The 15,471-nt window shown below is 54.1% G+C and overlaps 2 non-coding genes across 2 annotated transcripts; both read left to right on the top strand.

Moving 5' to 3' along the window:
• The first annotated feature begins 1,413 nt into the window (after positions 1-1,413).
• TRNAV-CAC (transfer RNA valine (anticodon CAC)) lies at positions 1,414-1,486 on the top strand. The gene has a single exon. It is a non-coding gene; the product is annotated as a tRNA-Val (tRNA).
• Positions 1,487-9,203: 7,717 nt separating this feature from the next.
• Positions 9,204-9,275, top strand: TRNAQ-CUG (transfer RNA glutamine (anticodon CUG)). Its single transcript has one exon. It is a non-coding gene; the product is annotated as a tRNA-Gln (tRNA).
• Positions 9,276-15,471: the final 6,196 nt, after the last annotated feature.

Here is a 15,471-nt window from a genome sequence, read left to right as displayed (position 1 = left end):
AGCTGAAGCCTAGAGACGGCAGCTTTGTCTGGGTTTCCCCGGTGGGGCAGATGCCCAAGCACTTGGGTCATCTTCCCAGGCCTTCTCAGGTACAGAAACAGGAAGCTGGAGAGGAAGTAAAGAACCTAGGTCTCAAACCAGCTCAGATCTTGCAAAAAGCAACCTGCAGTTCCCTGCTGTCTCAGATGCCAGTGGACAGAGAATATGGTCAGTGTGAATAGCAGATGCAGTTGTTTGTTCTTGTGTGTAGGGTTTCTTTCTTTTTCTTTTCTTTTCTTGTTTTGTTTTTTAAAGCTGACTTGGTTAATGAATCACAGCCCAGTCTGTCTCTGCCCTGTGTGCTGAGGGTGAGAGCTCAGTTGGGTCCCTTTGCTTTTGTGGAACTGCCAGGAGACACCCAACATGCAAACTTTTACACATAACCTGTCACGTTCTCAGTGGCTTCTCGCATTCTAGAATTTCCTCGACTTCCCAAGTGCTGTGGTTACCTAGACTGTGTCCCCTGTTCCTTTGGTCCAGCAGCTAGACACGAGCTGACAGCCGGGCTTTGCTCTCTGTCGCCCATTTGGAAAACTGGAGTGGTAGCTGCTTGTTCCCACGAGTCTGCCTCTTCACTCTCCTGGCAACTTCAGATCTCGTGGACAAAAGGTATTTCCCCTCAGTGTACAGCTGTCAACCTTGGGAGAATTAGATCTGAAAAAAAGGAGTCATTACCGAAAGCAAAACCGCCTCTTTCAATAATGGCCACTTAGCAAATAGAGTAAGAGGTCAATACCTTCGGAGAATCCTAAATATTCGGCGGGGATGCCACAACTAGTGTGGTCGTCCATATATCTTTCGCGCCTGAGAAGCGTTCCAGTATATCAGCACTCAGGAAGATTTCAATACGCGATTGCAAAACCTCATTTGTTTTATTGGGAATAGAACCCCGGGAGCAGCACTTTAAACTCAAGAACCTAGGCACTGGACCACCAGGGAAGTGAGAGATACCTGGTGTTTTCCCACCACGCATGCATGGCTATGCAGTGGAAGAGTCCTGGCCCACCCGACAACACCTGTGCCTCTCTCCCCCTTCCTGACAGGTCTGCAACGCCGTCCCCTCCACACTCTCTCCAAAACGCGAACCCGCACCGGACCGCACCGGACGCACCAGGAGCCCTGGCCCGCAGGTCGCACGCCCACCAGAGCACGCAGGTGCTCGCTGTGCCGGGCGGGAGGCTGCGTCCCGGAGGCGAACAAGATGCTGCGGCACCGGGAGAAGTCGCCGCGCTCCGGAGAGAGGTTGCCCGGCGCCGGGGCAGGGCGGGAGGTTGCGGTGTGTCCCGCGGTCCTTCCCTTTCTGGGGACAGAATGGATGCACAAGGCATCCTGAGGAAGGTGAGGGAGCCCCTGCTGGGTTACTGTACCAACTCTGTTTCCGTAGTGTAGTGGTTATCACGTTCGCCTCACACGCGAAAGGTCCCCGGTTCGAAACCGGGCGGAAACAGTTCATTTTCCTGACGCAGTTGCAAAGAGGACCATGCTTAGTCTTCACAGCGCTGCTGATTATCGCCGCACCCTGCCTCTGGGCTTCTCACAGTTGGAAGAATAAACCCTTGCACCTAACCAAGAAGCTTTGAGACCTTTTGCCAGAGACTTCATACCTCCGCTTGCATTCACCTGGAGCCAGCAAGCACTTTCTATCTTGGAAAGCTCTGCACCATAGCTCATGAGGGCACTGCTTCCTTCCCATCAACACACTGAGCCCCTAGAGAAAGTAAACCCAGGGGCTGTGCTGTGCTACACAGGGTTAGGCCGCCACCAGCTGCTGGGTCCCCATGTACACACTAGGTGGAGTCCAGGTTGCTTCACTTGTGACTGCGACCCTGTACCACATTTTTGTTTAATCCAGTGAAAAATAAATAAATAAATAAATAACTGGCCCGGGAAACCAGCGAAGGAAGGCCTGGGCCTCGGGTTCCATACCAGGCACACCACAAGGGAGGCCCAGATGAAGCTCCTGGCTTCCGGCTTCTAACAGGCCCTGCTCTGGCCATTGCAGACTTTTGGAGAGTGAACCAGCAGGTGGAAAATCTCTCTCTAACTCTACTTTTCAAATAATAAATTAGTGTAACTCTTTAAGTACTTTTTGAATAGGTAATGGATACCTAATGACCTGCGCACACTTAATCTTGTGTCTTTTGCACTTTTGCAGGGCCTGAGAAATGTGCCAGAGTTGCTGAAAGCCCTTGAACGTGACTGACAGTCATGGATGTCTAGCAGGGTCTGGGAAGTTCTGGGCCACACAATGAAGGGATGGCACATAAGAACAACTCAACTGTGGGGATTTAACAACTTGAACAAACCTCTGTCCAAAGACACAGTAAATCTCTCATGGCTTCTGGCTACAGGGCCACTCCGTGGGAGGACCCAAAGTCCCAGCATAGAACTTTCCTGGTGGGTTGTAGCTCTTGATGGTGAGCACGTGATTCAGACCTGGGAGTTAGTCAGGCCAGGCAAAGCTGCTCAAGGTGTCAGCAGGTGTGCGGGCTGGATCCGGGGAGGGTGGAGGAGTGGTGGTGGTGGTGGTAGAGATCAGGCATGGCCAGGCCAAACCTTAGCACACTGGCATGTGTAGTAGCCAGAATGGAGAGCTCACCATGCTGGGCAGGGCTGTCACACCTACCAATCCATATGAAAGCAAGGGATGGGGCAGGCAGGGCAGGGCTAGGCTACAGCACCCAACAGCGAGAGTTGAGACTGGGGTTGGGCTTGGCCAGGCCAGGCCAGGCTGCAGCATCCAACGGCAAAGGCCAAGATGGGGGATGGGCTATGCCAGGCTGGGTCAGAGCAACCCCTCCCCCTCACCCACAACACCCACCCACACCCACCCACCCACCCACACACACACACACACACAATCTGTAGCTCAGAGTGGGCCTGGTAGGGGAGTTAAAGGGATGCCCCAGCTGAGCTGCAGTTCCCACTAGTGAGCATGAGAGGCAGAATGGGGGTGGTGTTCTATTCTGGACAAGGCTACAGGTTACCTAAGCATGCATGTGGGCTGGGTCTGGGAGTGTGCCAGACTGGACTAGGCTCCAGCACCTACGGGTGCTTGCAAGAGCCAGGGTGGGTGTAGGACAGGCTGGGCTAGGTTTTGGCACCTGCTAAAGCATGCAAGAGCTGAGTCTGGGAATAGACCAGGTGTGGCTGAGCTGGGTGTAGCACCCAACAGTAAGAGCCGGAATGAGTTTGGGCCAGTTGGCCAAGGCTGCTATGCCTGCCAAGACAGGAAGTGGGCCAAGTCAGGCTGGGCCAAGCATCCACCAGTGTGTGTGTGAGATCTGCATCTGGGAGGTAGCCTGATAGAGGAGCTTGGGCAACTCCTCTGTCAGGACACAGTCCCTGCAGGTGAGCACAAGAATTAAGACTGAGAGCAGCTCAGCCCAGGCCAGGCCAGGCCAGGCCAGGCCCAATTACAGTACCAACAGGCATAAACAACACTGAACACGGGGCACTGGAGGTTGGGGGACAAGCCTGGTAGGGGTGCAGGGAAGACTCTAATGCTGGGCCACTGCTCCTGACTGGTGAGCTTGAGAGCTGGGACCAGGGACAGAACAGTTTGGGCAGAAATACAACACTGATTAGCCTGCATGTGAGCTGGGTTGAGGGGGGAGAGCCAGACTGGGCTAAGCGACCATATTCACCGGTGCATGCCTAAGCTAGAGTAAGTGCAGGCTGGTTGGGCTTTGCCACAGTATCAGCTGGCAAGTGCTGAGAGCAAGACCTGTCAAGATAGACTGCAAAACCACCTGGAAAGTGCAAGGTCCAGGGCCTAGGAGGGAAACTGTGGGTACCACTCTGATGGGCTGAAGCTCCCAGCAGCCAGCTTGAGAAGCAGGCCTGGGGTAAACCTGGCTGGACAGGTGGTAGCAGCCACCAGCAAAAGTGTGGGCTGGAAAGTGGGGTCAGCTGGGCTGAGTGAGGCTGCAGCACCATTGTTCTGTACAGACTGCACTGGTCTGCTGCACATACCCCAACACTCAGGCCCCGGGGCTCGGGGCAGACCTGGTGGAGGTTGTTGGGGTTTGCCCCAACTGGGCTGCCATTCCGTTGGCGTCTGTGTGAGGGCCGAGTGTGTGGTGGGTAGGGTTAGGCCAGGCATCAGCATCCATTGGTTCAGATAGGAGATGGGGCTGGAGATAGAACAACTGACCAGGTGAATGAAACCACCAATGTGTGTGGGCTGGTGTGGGTGACAGACTGAGCTGAACCCCAAACTTGGCTGGAACACACAAGAGTCAGATTTAGGGACACCTCAGATGAGGTTTCTTTGGGGACCCTTCCAACTCAGCTGCTGAACTCAGAACTCCAACCACGGGGGAAGTCGCAGATTCTGGACTCTGACTGTGGAGTGCATGTGTCAGAACTGGGCCTCCTCAGTTGCTGTGGGCAGTGCGGTGGATGGCATACCCAGATGCACATGGGGGATATGGCAGTCCATCAGGGCCTGCAGAAGATAGCTAGCACAATAGCAGAGGATGCAAAGAAACGAAAATTGGAAACAATGGTCTCATCCACTTCCCTCTGTTGCTCGACCCTTCCCACTCTAATCAGTGGTCCACATGGGCATGCAACCTTCTCAATATGTAAACATCGTCAAAAATAAGATTTTTTTAAAAAGTAAGAAAATGCAACACCACCAGGAGCTTTCCTGTTTGTTCTATCACCTCGTCTGTTTCCAGACCACAGTTTTCTTCTCCAAAGGGACTGGGCACCAAGGGCTCAGGAGTTTCTTTCTCACGGACCTGCAAGTGCTCCTTCAAAACTCAGTCACAGCCAAGGACTGATCACGCCTCCTGGTCTCTGGGGCAGGATGGACTCCTAAAGCCCATAGTTTGGACAGCAGACACAGCTGCTCATCAGCTGGCATTCAACAATGCTTCGTAATGCTTCACTTGATCCCCGACTTCCCTCTACTTCTCCATCCCCCCGTAGACCTGCCGCTCTCCGTCAGTATTTCCTCAGCAAAATCTCTTCCTGTCACGTGGACAAACATTCCTCCATGCTGATCTCTTTAACATATTTATTTCATTATTTTTATTGGAAAGTTAGATTTACAGAGTGAAGATGTGAGAGAAAGAAGCTTACAACCGTTGGTTCACTCCCCAAGTAGCCACAAGGACCAGAGTTGAACTGATCTGAAGCTGGGAGTTTCTTTTAGGTCTCCCTCGTGGGTTCAGGGCCCCAAGGCTTTCGACCATCCTTGACTGCCTTTCCCAGGCCACGAGCAGGGAGCTGGAAGGGAAGTAGAGTAGCCAGGATACAAACTGGCGCCCATATGGAATCCCAGGCATGCGAGACGGGACTTTAGCCAGTAGAGCAGGCCAACCATGGTTATCTTTTACAAAACATATGCATGCTGTCATTCAGAGTGACTCAGCTGCTGAGCAGAGAGGTTTAGGCATGACGGGACACTCTTACTTCATAGGCATGAAGACTGGTAAATCCAAGGACCTGGTTTGTACGGGCCTGAGACTTGGCTGGTTTCCCCAAAGGACTTCTCCCTGGCTCCATTGCAAGGCCTGATGAGGCTTATTTAAACACCTGTTGAGACCAAGCCTCAGTCACATATGACACGAAGCAGTCAGAATGAGGGGCTGGAGTTACTGTGCAGCAGGTTGAGTGCTGCTCCAAAGCCCCCATCCCAGCCCACCCACTATCAGTGCAGCTCCTTGCTCACTTCCGATTCGGCTCCCTGTCAGTGTGCCCGGGAAAGCAGTGGAGGGTTCCCTAAGTGCCTAGCCCCTGCACCTCAGTATAAAGAACTACAAGATGTCCCTGACTTCAGCCTGGTCTATCCTGGACCAGCAGGAACAGTCATTTGGTGGGTGAGTGAGTGGATGGAAGATTCTGTCTCTCACTCTCTTTCTCTGTGTGTGTGTGTGAGAGAGAGAGAGAGTGTGTGTGTGTGTGATTCTGTTACACCCATCCCATGAAGCCAGGAGCCAGGAGCTTCTTCTGGGTTTCCCATGTGGGTGCAGGGTCCCAAGGGTTTGGGCCGCCCTCAACTGCTATCCCAGGCCACAGGCAGGGAGCTGGATGGGAAGCACGGCTGCCAGAATTAGAGCCAGTGCCCATATGGGATCCCCGCATATGAAAACTGAGGGCTTTAGCCACTAGGTAACACGCTGGACCCCAGTTTTGTTTTTGTTTTTGGTTTATTTTCAAGGGGACAGGGAAGGACATTCAGACTGAGGTGTGAAAGGGAAACTGCCTGAGAGCTACAGGCCCAGGATCATTTAACTACACGTTGGAAAGACAAAGTGTGAACAACCTCTGACTGCTGTAGGCTCAGATGTCAAGAAACACCAGCATCTCCAGGATAATGACAATCAAACCAGACATACAGAGATGGGGTCCATGCCAATCACCACCCAGCAGATTGTCCCTGGAGGTTCTCCATTTGAAAACATCAAACCTGGAAACCCACAGCAATGCCAGCCGAGAGAATAATGATGCAAAAATGAGAGAGTCAGGAGCCAGGGCTGAGGTATAGCAGGTAAAGCCACACCTACAGCACCGGCTTCCCTCATCCCACAGAACGATCTTTCATCTGCTCTTGCACTCCCAAAATGGCTACAAGGGCAGAGCGGAGCCAATCTGAAAGCCAGGAGCCAGGAGCTTCTTCCCACATGGGTTCTGCCACAGGCAGCTTACAAACACCAGCTTGTCTTGCTAAAGAAGAACAGGGCAGACTGTGTCTGCAATCTTGAGCTCACACAGACTGCTGGAGATGCAGACCAAAGTCAAAGTCTGTGGGTGATGGTCCAGAGGTGTTATGAAGCGTGAGACCAAGGCCACGGCCTGGAGGTGAGGGTCCACACCTGGGATATGGTCCTAGGCCACAGAACCAATGTGTGTTTTCAGGACACCCTTGAGACAGTCATGCACCTGTCCTTGGGTCGTGCTGTGGTTTCCTGATCATTAAGCATTGGCTGGTTAACGTGAATGTGGAGAGAGTGGCTATTAAAGCATGTGTCGCATCAATTCCTGCAATTTGACTCCTTGGGCACTTCAATGAAGAGTTGTTGATGCAGCTAGTCTGCCTGGTCTTCCTTCCTTCCATCCAGCCTGCCTTCCTTCCTTCCTTCCTTCCAACCTTCCTTTCTTCCTTCCTTCCTTCCTTCCTTCCTTCCTTAATTCAGAGAAAGAGATTTCCCTTTGGACACCCACCGTTATGATCTGTGTCTTGTGTAGGTCTCATGTCTTACTTTCCTAGTTGTGTGTGGTCTCCCTCTCCAGCCCTGTTCACCCTGCGCCCTGTGTGGTAGGTTCCTCCATGGGTGTGTTTCAGGACTCCTGAGCTACAGGGACAGAAGCAGATGTGGGGTGGGAGGGAGCAGTCAGGTTACAGCACTGGCTTTTGTGGGGACAACAGAGAAGAGCATCTGTGACCTGAAACTGGGTCCAGGCCCTCTGAGGAGGAAGGGGGTGCTCACTTCCCAGACCCCTGTCTCACAGTTCTCTGTCTGCATGTACTAGACGTGCTGGCTGTGCAAGGCTGTGCAAAGCAGAATCTTGCAGTTGCCTAGGCAACCCAGCCTTTCTTTCCAAACATATGGGGAGGGGACTGCATGTCATGTTCTCAGGCCAGAGAGCCCCTTGGGTAATGTTACAGCTAAGGAATGCTGCTGCTGATCATCAGTGAACAAACGGATAAACTCCACCCAAGGACACACGCTTAGCATTCGCAACCCACCTGGATCGCCCCCAGGTCTCTCCCTATGCTTGTGGCTGAAAGGGAAAAAAACATCAAATTAAGAAGTGGAAATGTTGAGTAAGGAGTGGAAGATTGAGTATCACAATGGGACACTCCATCTTGCCACTTCTGTGTAGAGTTTCCTTTCTCTTTTGGGCTGGTAAGCCAGGAAGTACACACTAAAAGGGACAGTGGCCATCCCTGGGTAGGCTCGAACCACCAACCTTCCTGTTAACAGCAAAACACACTAACCGATTGCGCCACAGAAACATGAAAAACAATAATGCACCCGCCTCCCCAGAGCATGCGCACTCTCTGCCCGCTGGCCCCAGCCCGGCCTGGACCGCCCAGCACCAGCCCAGCGCGCACAGGGGCCCAGGACGCCTCCAGGAGCACAAAAAGCACCCAGGCCTGGAAGAGGGCGCCTCCCGGCAGACCAGGGCCGCCCGCGGCACTCTCGGAGGGAAAAATGCTCCTGATGGCACAGAATGCGCAGGACAGGGGGACAAACCGCCGGAAGCTAGGAGGGAAGCACCGACACCCGTGGGCTCTCAGTTCTGACAGAGACTCGGCTGACAGTTTCTTCTGGCTATTAGCCGTGTTTTGTTTTGTTTTTGTTTTTGTTTTTGTTTTACTTCATCATCATCATCATCATCATTGTTATTAATCAGGTTATTCTTGCCCGTTTTACTTCGTTTCTGCTGACGTTACCTTTGCCTTGCTAGGTAAAGCAATCTGCTACTGTTTTCCGCATGATTCATTCTCTCTCTCTCTGTCTTTCTCTCTCCTCCCCCTGGTACCATCTATTCCCGCAGGGTTTTTCATGCATGTTGATAGCTATCGCTGCTGTGCCCACTGGTCTCCACGGTGAACAAGGAAAGAATACTTCCTTTACCTTTGATGTCTTCAAGGAGCCCGAGGTTGCGCTGCAGGACTTTCATGCTGAGACAGTGGTGAAGCCGGTTTGCTATTTAGGATTAGGAGAGCTCAGGCGAGGGTCCCGCGTGGGTTCCAGGCAGGGATGGTGAACACTCTGGACCAGGAATGGGGCAACCAGAGTCCAAGGCTCCATGGCCTTTCCTGTGTGATGTGGGGTGAGGCCATTGTTATTCCTTGAATGACTTTGGTGTCTGCACACACAGCCCCCCCCCCCCCCGAATGCCTTGACACATGTGCAGTTTTCCAAATGGTGTGATTTGTGGCTGTGATAGATGAAGATAAGCCGGGATGGAGTGGCCTTGGCCTGGCTCTCAGAAAACACCGTGCTTGTGCAGCTGTCAGAGCCCTGCCCGGGAGCTGCGATGGTTTGTACTGAGTCTTGAGTCGCAGCAGGTGGGTATGGTGTGTGTTGAGTGATTTATGGAAGTATTCCCCGTGTTAGACTAGGTGTTTGAAATGCCACAAATGCATTCTTGCCAATGTGCATGTTGTGCAGAAGGAGCAGGGAGATGTTTCTGGTGCAGGTTCCATGGTGTAATGGTGAGCACTCTGGACTCTGAATCCAGCGATCCGAGTTCAAGTCTCGGTGGGACCTTGTGAGTTTTTCCTGTTTGACGGGATTTGGGGTGGTTTTTCTGCTTGCTCCACCTTTCCTTTTAATGGAGAGGCAGGTCCACCTAGCACTGCTCTGACCTCGCAGGATCTTCCCAGCGCTAGCTCTCCTGTCCCCACGGTTCCTCTTTGAGTTGCGATTGTTTTTTGGGTATGGCAGAGCTGGGGTTACTGGTGCTGTGCAATCATGTGCTACGTACTGCAGGGTCTGTTTCAGTCTGTTTCCAGCATCCTCCCACAGGAACTGCAGTGTTGTTCAGGTGACCCCTGCCCCGTGGATTTCACAGGCCTGCACCCATCCTCTGTATCTGTGTATCCATCCCAGTCTGTACCCAACCCTGGCTCACATGTCCTCTGGCAGGAGCTGTACCCCAGCAGAGAAGTGCTCACAGTTTCCCCTCTATGTCTGCTACCCATCTTGGGTTTTGCACACTCCAGGGGTTACTGCAGTCCAGTTGGACATGAATTGTACCCCGACCCAGCACTTGCCAGCAGATGCGGTGGCAAAGCCTAGCAATTCAGCACTTATTCTGGCTCCTGCATCTGCCAGCTGCTGCTATGGCCTGGTCCTTTCCCAAACGCAGCTTTCGTGCAAGCCAAAGGTTGTTACAGCCCTGCCCAGCCTGAGCCACCCTTAGTCTCAGCTCTCACGACTCAGCAGTGGGAGCAGTGGCCTGCTCAACAGTCTCACTCTGGCCTAGGGTCTTGCATGTGCCAGTGGGTGCTGCGGCCCAGTATGAAGTGACCTGTTTCACCTTGGCACTTGCCAGTGGGTGCCTTCTGAAGACTAGCCCAGCCTGGCCAGCCCCCAGCCCTGGCCCTAATGTGGACTGGCAGGTGTTGCATTCCAACACGACCTGGCCTGCACCCCACCCTGACTCTCCCACCTGCCAACAGGTGTCCAGACTGGCCCAGCCCAGACTATGCCCCACGCCCAATCCGCATCTATGCCAACAGGTACTGTAGCCTGGCCTGGCCTGACCTGGACTGTGCCCAGCCTCGGTTCTTGTGCTCACCAGCTGGGGCTGCTTCTTACCAGGGTAGTTCCCCAAGCTCCTCCATCAGAGCAGCTTCCAGGTGCTGATCTCACACACACTGGTGGCCATTTGGCTCAGCCTGACTTGGCCCACCTCCATTCCCGACCTTCACCAGCAGGTACTGTGGCCTTACCGGACCAGTCCACACTGGTTCTGGCTCTCTCTGGTGGGTGTTAAAGGCCAGTCCTGCCTGGTGTATCCCATACCTGGCTCTCATGTGGATCAGTGGGTGCCGCAACCTAGCCCAGCATGTCCTCTGGCTCTTGCGAGCACCGATGGGTACTGGGGCCTAGCTCAGTCTGTCACACTCCCAGACCCAGCCCACACATATGTTGAGTCCACCCCCATTCCCGGCTCTTGTGCTCACAGGTGGGAACCGCAGTCCAATCGCTAAGTCCCCTTAGCTTCCTTACCAGGCCTGCCCCCAGCCACAGGTCTTGCATGTGCCAGCAGTTGCTCTGATCCAGCCTGGCATGGCCTACCCCCATCTTGACCCTTGCCATTGGATAGTGCAGCCTGGACCAGCCCGGCCTGCTCCCAAGCCCAGTTCATACGAGCGTTGTTGAGTTCCATGGTCATGCCTATTTTGGCCTATTACTACCCCCAGCTCTTGAGCAAACCAGCGGGTATTGTAGTCCTACAAGTGTGAGCCCACATATGCCCCCACAGAATCTGCCCCTAGACCCAGCTCTCTTGCATGCTAGTGAGTGTCATGTCCCAGCCTAGCATGGCCTATCCGTGCCCCAACACTCACTGGCAGGTACTATGGATCAGCCCCAACAGGCAGGTCCTCTTGTCCTAGCTTTCATGTATGCCATTGTGTGGTGGTTGGTGGTGGTCTATGCTAACTAGGCCAGCTCAGGTCTTCCACATGGGTGGGTGCATTGGTTTTGGGGCGACCAGAAGATATTTCTGGTATCGCCGCTCCAAACTGTTTGGTCCCAGCCCCCTTGTTTACATGCAAGTGCAGTGGCCTGGTCTGTGGAAGTCCCCTAGAAGTCATTCCTCCCCTATAAAATACTCCCTCAGTGGTACCCCCCCCTCACACACGTCCCTACACCACCTTCCCTGAGCAATCCACAGCTTCCATGCCTGTGAGCACGTGGGTTTCTGATCCCAGTCTTCTGGTGGGTGGCATGCCTGCCTGGAGTCCTGCCTACCTTCCAGGGACCCAAGCACATGCAAAGGTCCCCAGACCTGGGCCACTGGCACGCTACGTCAGCATGCCGGCTTGGGATCCTACCCCTCCGCCCACTCAGGACCCAAGCATGTGCATGAATCTCCCACGGGTCCAGCTGCCTGAGACCCAAGCACGTGCACAAGTTCCGTGGCCTGGCACACCATGACAGCATGTTGGCCTGAGACCCAATCCCCACCCCACCTGCTCAGGATACTAGCATGTGCACAACTGGGGCGCCAGACCTGTGTGTGGTGCTTCACCCAGGGAGTGGTCTTAAGTTGCCTATTTTTCACCCCCCAAGCTGAAACTTTTTCCACCACTGGGTTGAACTACTGTGAATGTGTGTGATGTTAACCAGTAGCAGGAGAGAAGAGAAATAGATCAGTCCGCATAGACTGAGCAGTCCACTGATCTGTGCAAATGCACTACTGTATTCTACCAAACTAAGAGCTAAACATGACTAATGGCAATTGTGCCCATTCCCAGCAGTGTCCATCCCACATCTGAGCAAGCATTACCATTTTTCACAAGTTTCTTGCCCAGTGTGAACCACTTTCAGTCTTTTTTTTTTAATGAAAGAATTGTTTTATTTTATTACTCTTATTTGGAAGTCAGATATACAGGGAGAAGGAGAGATAGAGACAAAGAGCTTCCATCCAATGGTTCACCCCCAAGTGGTCCCAATGTTCAGAGCCAAGCTGATCCAAAGCCAGAAGCTAGGAGCCAGGAGTTCCTTCCAGGTCTCCCACATGGGTGCAGGGTCCAAGGTTCTGGGACATCCTTAACTGCTTTCCTATGTCACTGGAGTTGGGAGGGAAGCTGGATGGGAAGTGGAGCAGCCAGGACACAGACCGGTGCCAATATAGGATCCCAGCAGATGCGAAGCAAGGCCTTTAGCCAGTAGGCTATCACACCAGCCAGAGCCACGTTCAGTCTTCATTTCAGAGGCTGGTTGTAGGGTGATTAGTGAAGGCCAGGTTATACAAATCAGAAGCCAAATGTTCACCCGTATTACCTTGTCTTCATCACTGGTTCCCCAACCCGGGAGAAATCTCATTTGTGTCGGGCTGTCCTGTCCATTCAGAGTGCATGCCACTGCCTGTGGGACATTCCCACCATACTCACAGTGTGTGATCCCGTTGGCACTGAGACGGTCTCCAGAAGGACAACAACCATTTCACCCCTCTAGGGACTTTGACACCAACGCGCACATGGCCGATGCGACTTCCAAATGAGCTGCTGGTCAGAAACGCTGCTGGAGGGACGTCATCATGAGGAACCACACGTTCTGGAAGGTCACATGTACTGCAACCTGCACGGCGTGAACCCGGGTGAAGAGGGAGATGACGTGCAACAAGATGGAAGATTTAGAGACAAGAAAGTGGTTGTGGAACGTGGAAGGGCAGAGGTGTCATCGCTGCAAACGGACAGGACTTCCTTTCAGCTCCTCCCAGCAGTTTTTATTTTTCTCAGGGTATTGAATTTCCCTTCAGACTAAGCAACAGTGTAAGGTCACATCTGCACTCCCACTGCTAAGGAGCCCCGGAGACCCCAGGAGCTCACCCTGTGCCACAGGGAGGAGAACAGGAGTTGGGAGGCCTGAGCACACAAGCTGCCTGAGCTCAGTGTCTTAGAACGGCACCTACAGCTGAGGCCTTGACTGCTGCCTTGCAAGCAGAACTAAGTCCTAGCAGAGTTTGTTCCCAGACTGCTCAGCTCAGAACTGTCTCCCTCCTTCTCAGAATGCTGTGTCTACCCTGGACATGCGTGGTTTCCCTCCCCTGTTCTTCTCCGTCTCAGTGGAAGGTGGCCAGCAACCCAGAGCCTGGTCCTACATGTGTGCCTCTTCTCATCTTTCCTCCCATGCGGGTCGTCTCCCTTTGGCCATCTGCTGAAACCCGTGCTACCTTCTCGGGACAATGGCCTTAAGTGCATGGCACAAAACCTTCAGAATCACAAAAGAAATCCATGACTTAAAAAAAATGAGGGCCCGGCGGCGTGGCCTAGCGGCTAAAGTCCTCGCCTTGAAAGCCCGGGGATCCCATATGGGCGCCGGTTCTAATCCCGGCAGCTCCACTTCCCATCCAGCTCCCTGCTTGTGGCCTGAGAAAGCAGTTGAGGACGGCCCAATGCATCGGGACACTGCACCCGCGTGGGAAACCCAGAAGAGGTTCCAGGTTCCTGGCTCCGGATCGGCGCGCACCGGCCCGTTGCGGCTCACTTGGGGAGTGAATCATCGGATGGAAGATCTTCCTCTCTGTCTCTCCTCCTCTGTGTATATCTGGCTGTAATAAAATGAATAAATCTTTAAAAAAAAAAGAGTTGATTATAAACCATCCCCATAGGCCACAGTGTGCAGCTTTACACGAAACAGATCTGGAGCTGAGGAGGATCAAGAAGTCAGTGGCCATGGGGAGTGCATTTCTGGGAGAGGCCTGTAAGGGAAACCAGACAACCCCTGGAGATTCCTGGAACAGCACAGCTGGCTGGTGTGTGATGATGTGGGCCTGGGGAACTGGACCCACGCCTCTGTGAATCCACATGCAGAACTTAGTGGCCAAAGTTCAAAGAAGGCCTTGCCTTCAGGGGGAGAAGGACCAGGACCCTGGAGATGGCTGCATATTAGAGTTGTGTTGGGTGTGGTGTGTGTGTGTGTGTGTGTGTGTGTGTGTGAGAGAGAGAGAGAGAGAGAGAGAGAGAGAGAGAGAGAGAGAGAGAGAGAATTGTCATTAGGGAACTCACTGGAGGTCTCCCACAGCAGGAGGCAGTCCCACTGTGCCTGGAGGAGGCGCACCCTTTTCTCCTTGGTGGGTGAGGGCCTGCGTGGCCAAATGGAAACTGGGTCCCTATGGGCCCCTGCAATACTGGCTGTAGCACCACCTCTTGTTTGAGGGCTCATCCCCTGTGTGGGTCGCCAGCAAGTAACAGGGGAGCCTGAGGCACGGGAACACCAGCTGGGATTCCTCCAGCTACAGCGCTGCCAATCCGGGTGTCCAGCAGCTCCAGCGAGGGGAGCTCAGTAATGGGTCCCCTATCATCATTGAGTCAGCGAGCTGCAGCAGCTGCTGCTCCTGCCCACCGTCCCGCTGGCGGTGCCGATCCTTCTGGTCACCTCTGCAGAGGATTGGACACCCGCCATGGCCCGATTCACGCCTGGCTCAAATGCAGGACTTTCCGGTCTAGCTCCTGGGTAAGAAAAATGAAGCCAGAAGCAGAGCTGAGCGCCTGATGTCACGCGACCCACCCCGTCGCCTTGACCCAGGACCACCCTAAAGTTGTCGTGAGGCAAGATAAAGAATCCGGGGCTTGGTGTCCAGGGAGGCCTAGGGCCCTCCACCCCCGAGAAGCCACAGGCCTCCTGGGTCCTGGGAGTGCGTGGCCAAGGGGAGCCACCGGGCGCCGCCTAGTGGCCACCGCGGGGATCGGCCAACACCGGTGGACCCGAGCCTGAAAAACGCCCCGCCCCACCCCGCAGCACCGCACAGCGCGCGGGACTCCGGTGCAGGAGCGAGGAGCGCTGCACACCGACGCGCGGGGCGAAGCGAAGCGAAGCCTCCGAGCGTTTTTCACCCCTGCAAGCGGTCCTACAGGGAGTCAGCGTGGACCCACCTCCTGGGCCTGCTCCGGGATTGTCCGAACATACCCCCATCGCCGTGAGTGGTCCCCGGGCAGAGTCCTCGGGCACAGGGGACAGCTCAGGTGGGGCCAAGTGCCCCGCGGGAGCCTCCGTCCCTCCTTTCGCAGCGAGTGCAAGAGCCTCGGCCTTTCTCAGGTTCGGTCATTTCCCTGAGGACTGGCTCAATGTGAGTGATCTCAACTCAAAGAGGAACCGTGGGACAGGAGAGCTAGCGCTGGGAAGATCCTGCGAGGTCAGAGCAGTGCTAGGTGGACCTGCCTCTCCATTAAAAGGAAAGGTGGAGCAAGCAGAAAAACCACCCCAAATCCCGTCAAACAGGAAAAAC

The sequence above is a fragment of the Ochotona princeps genome, chromosome 2, assembly GCF_030435755.1.
Source record: "Ochotona princeps isolate mOchPri1 chromosome 2, mOchPri1.hap1, whole genome shotgun sequence".
Classification (NCBI taxonomy): domain Eukaryota; kingdom Metazoa; phylum Chordata; class Mammalia; order Lagomorpha; family Ochotonidae; genus Ochotona; species Ochotona princeps.
The sequence above is the reverse complement of the archived record's forward strand: the minus strand, read 5'-3'. Positions and strand labels throughout refer to the sequence as shown.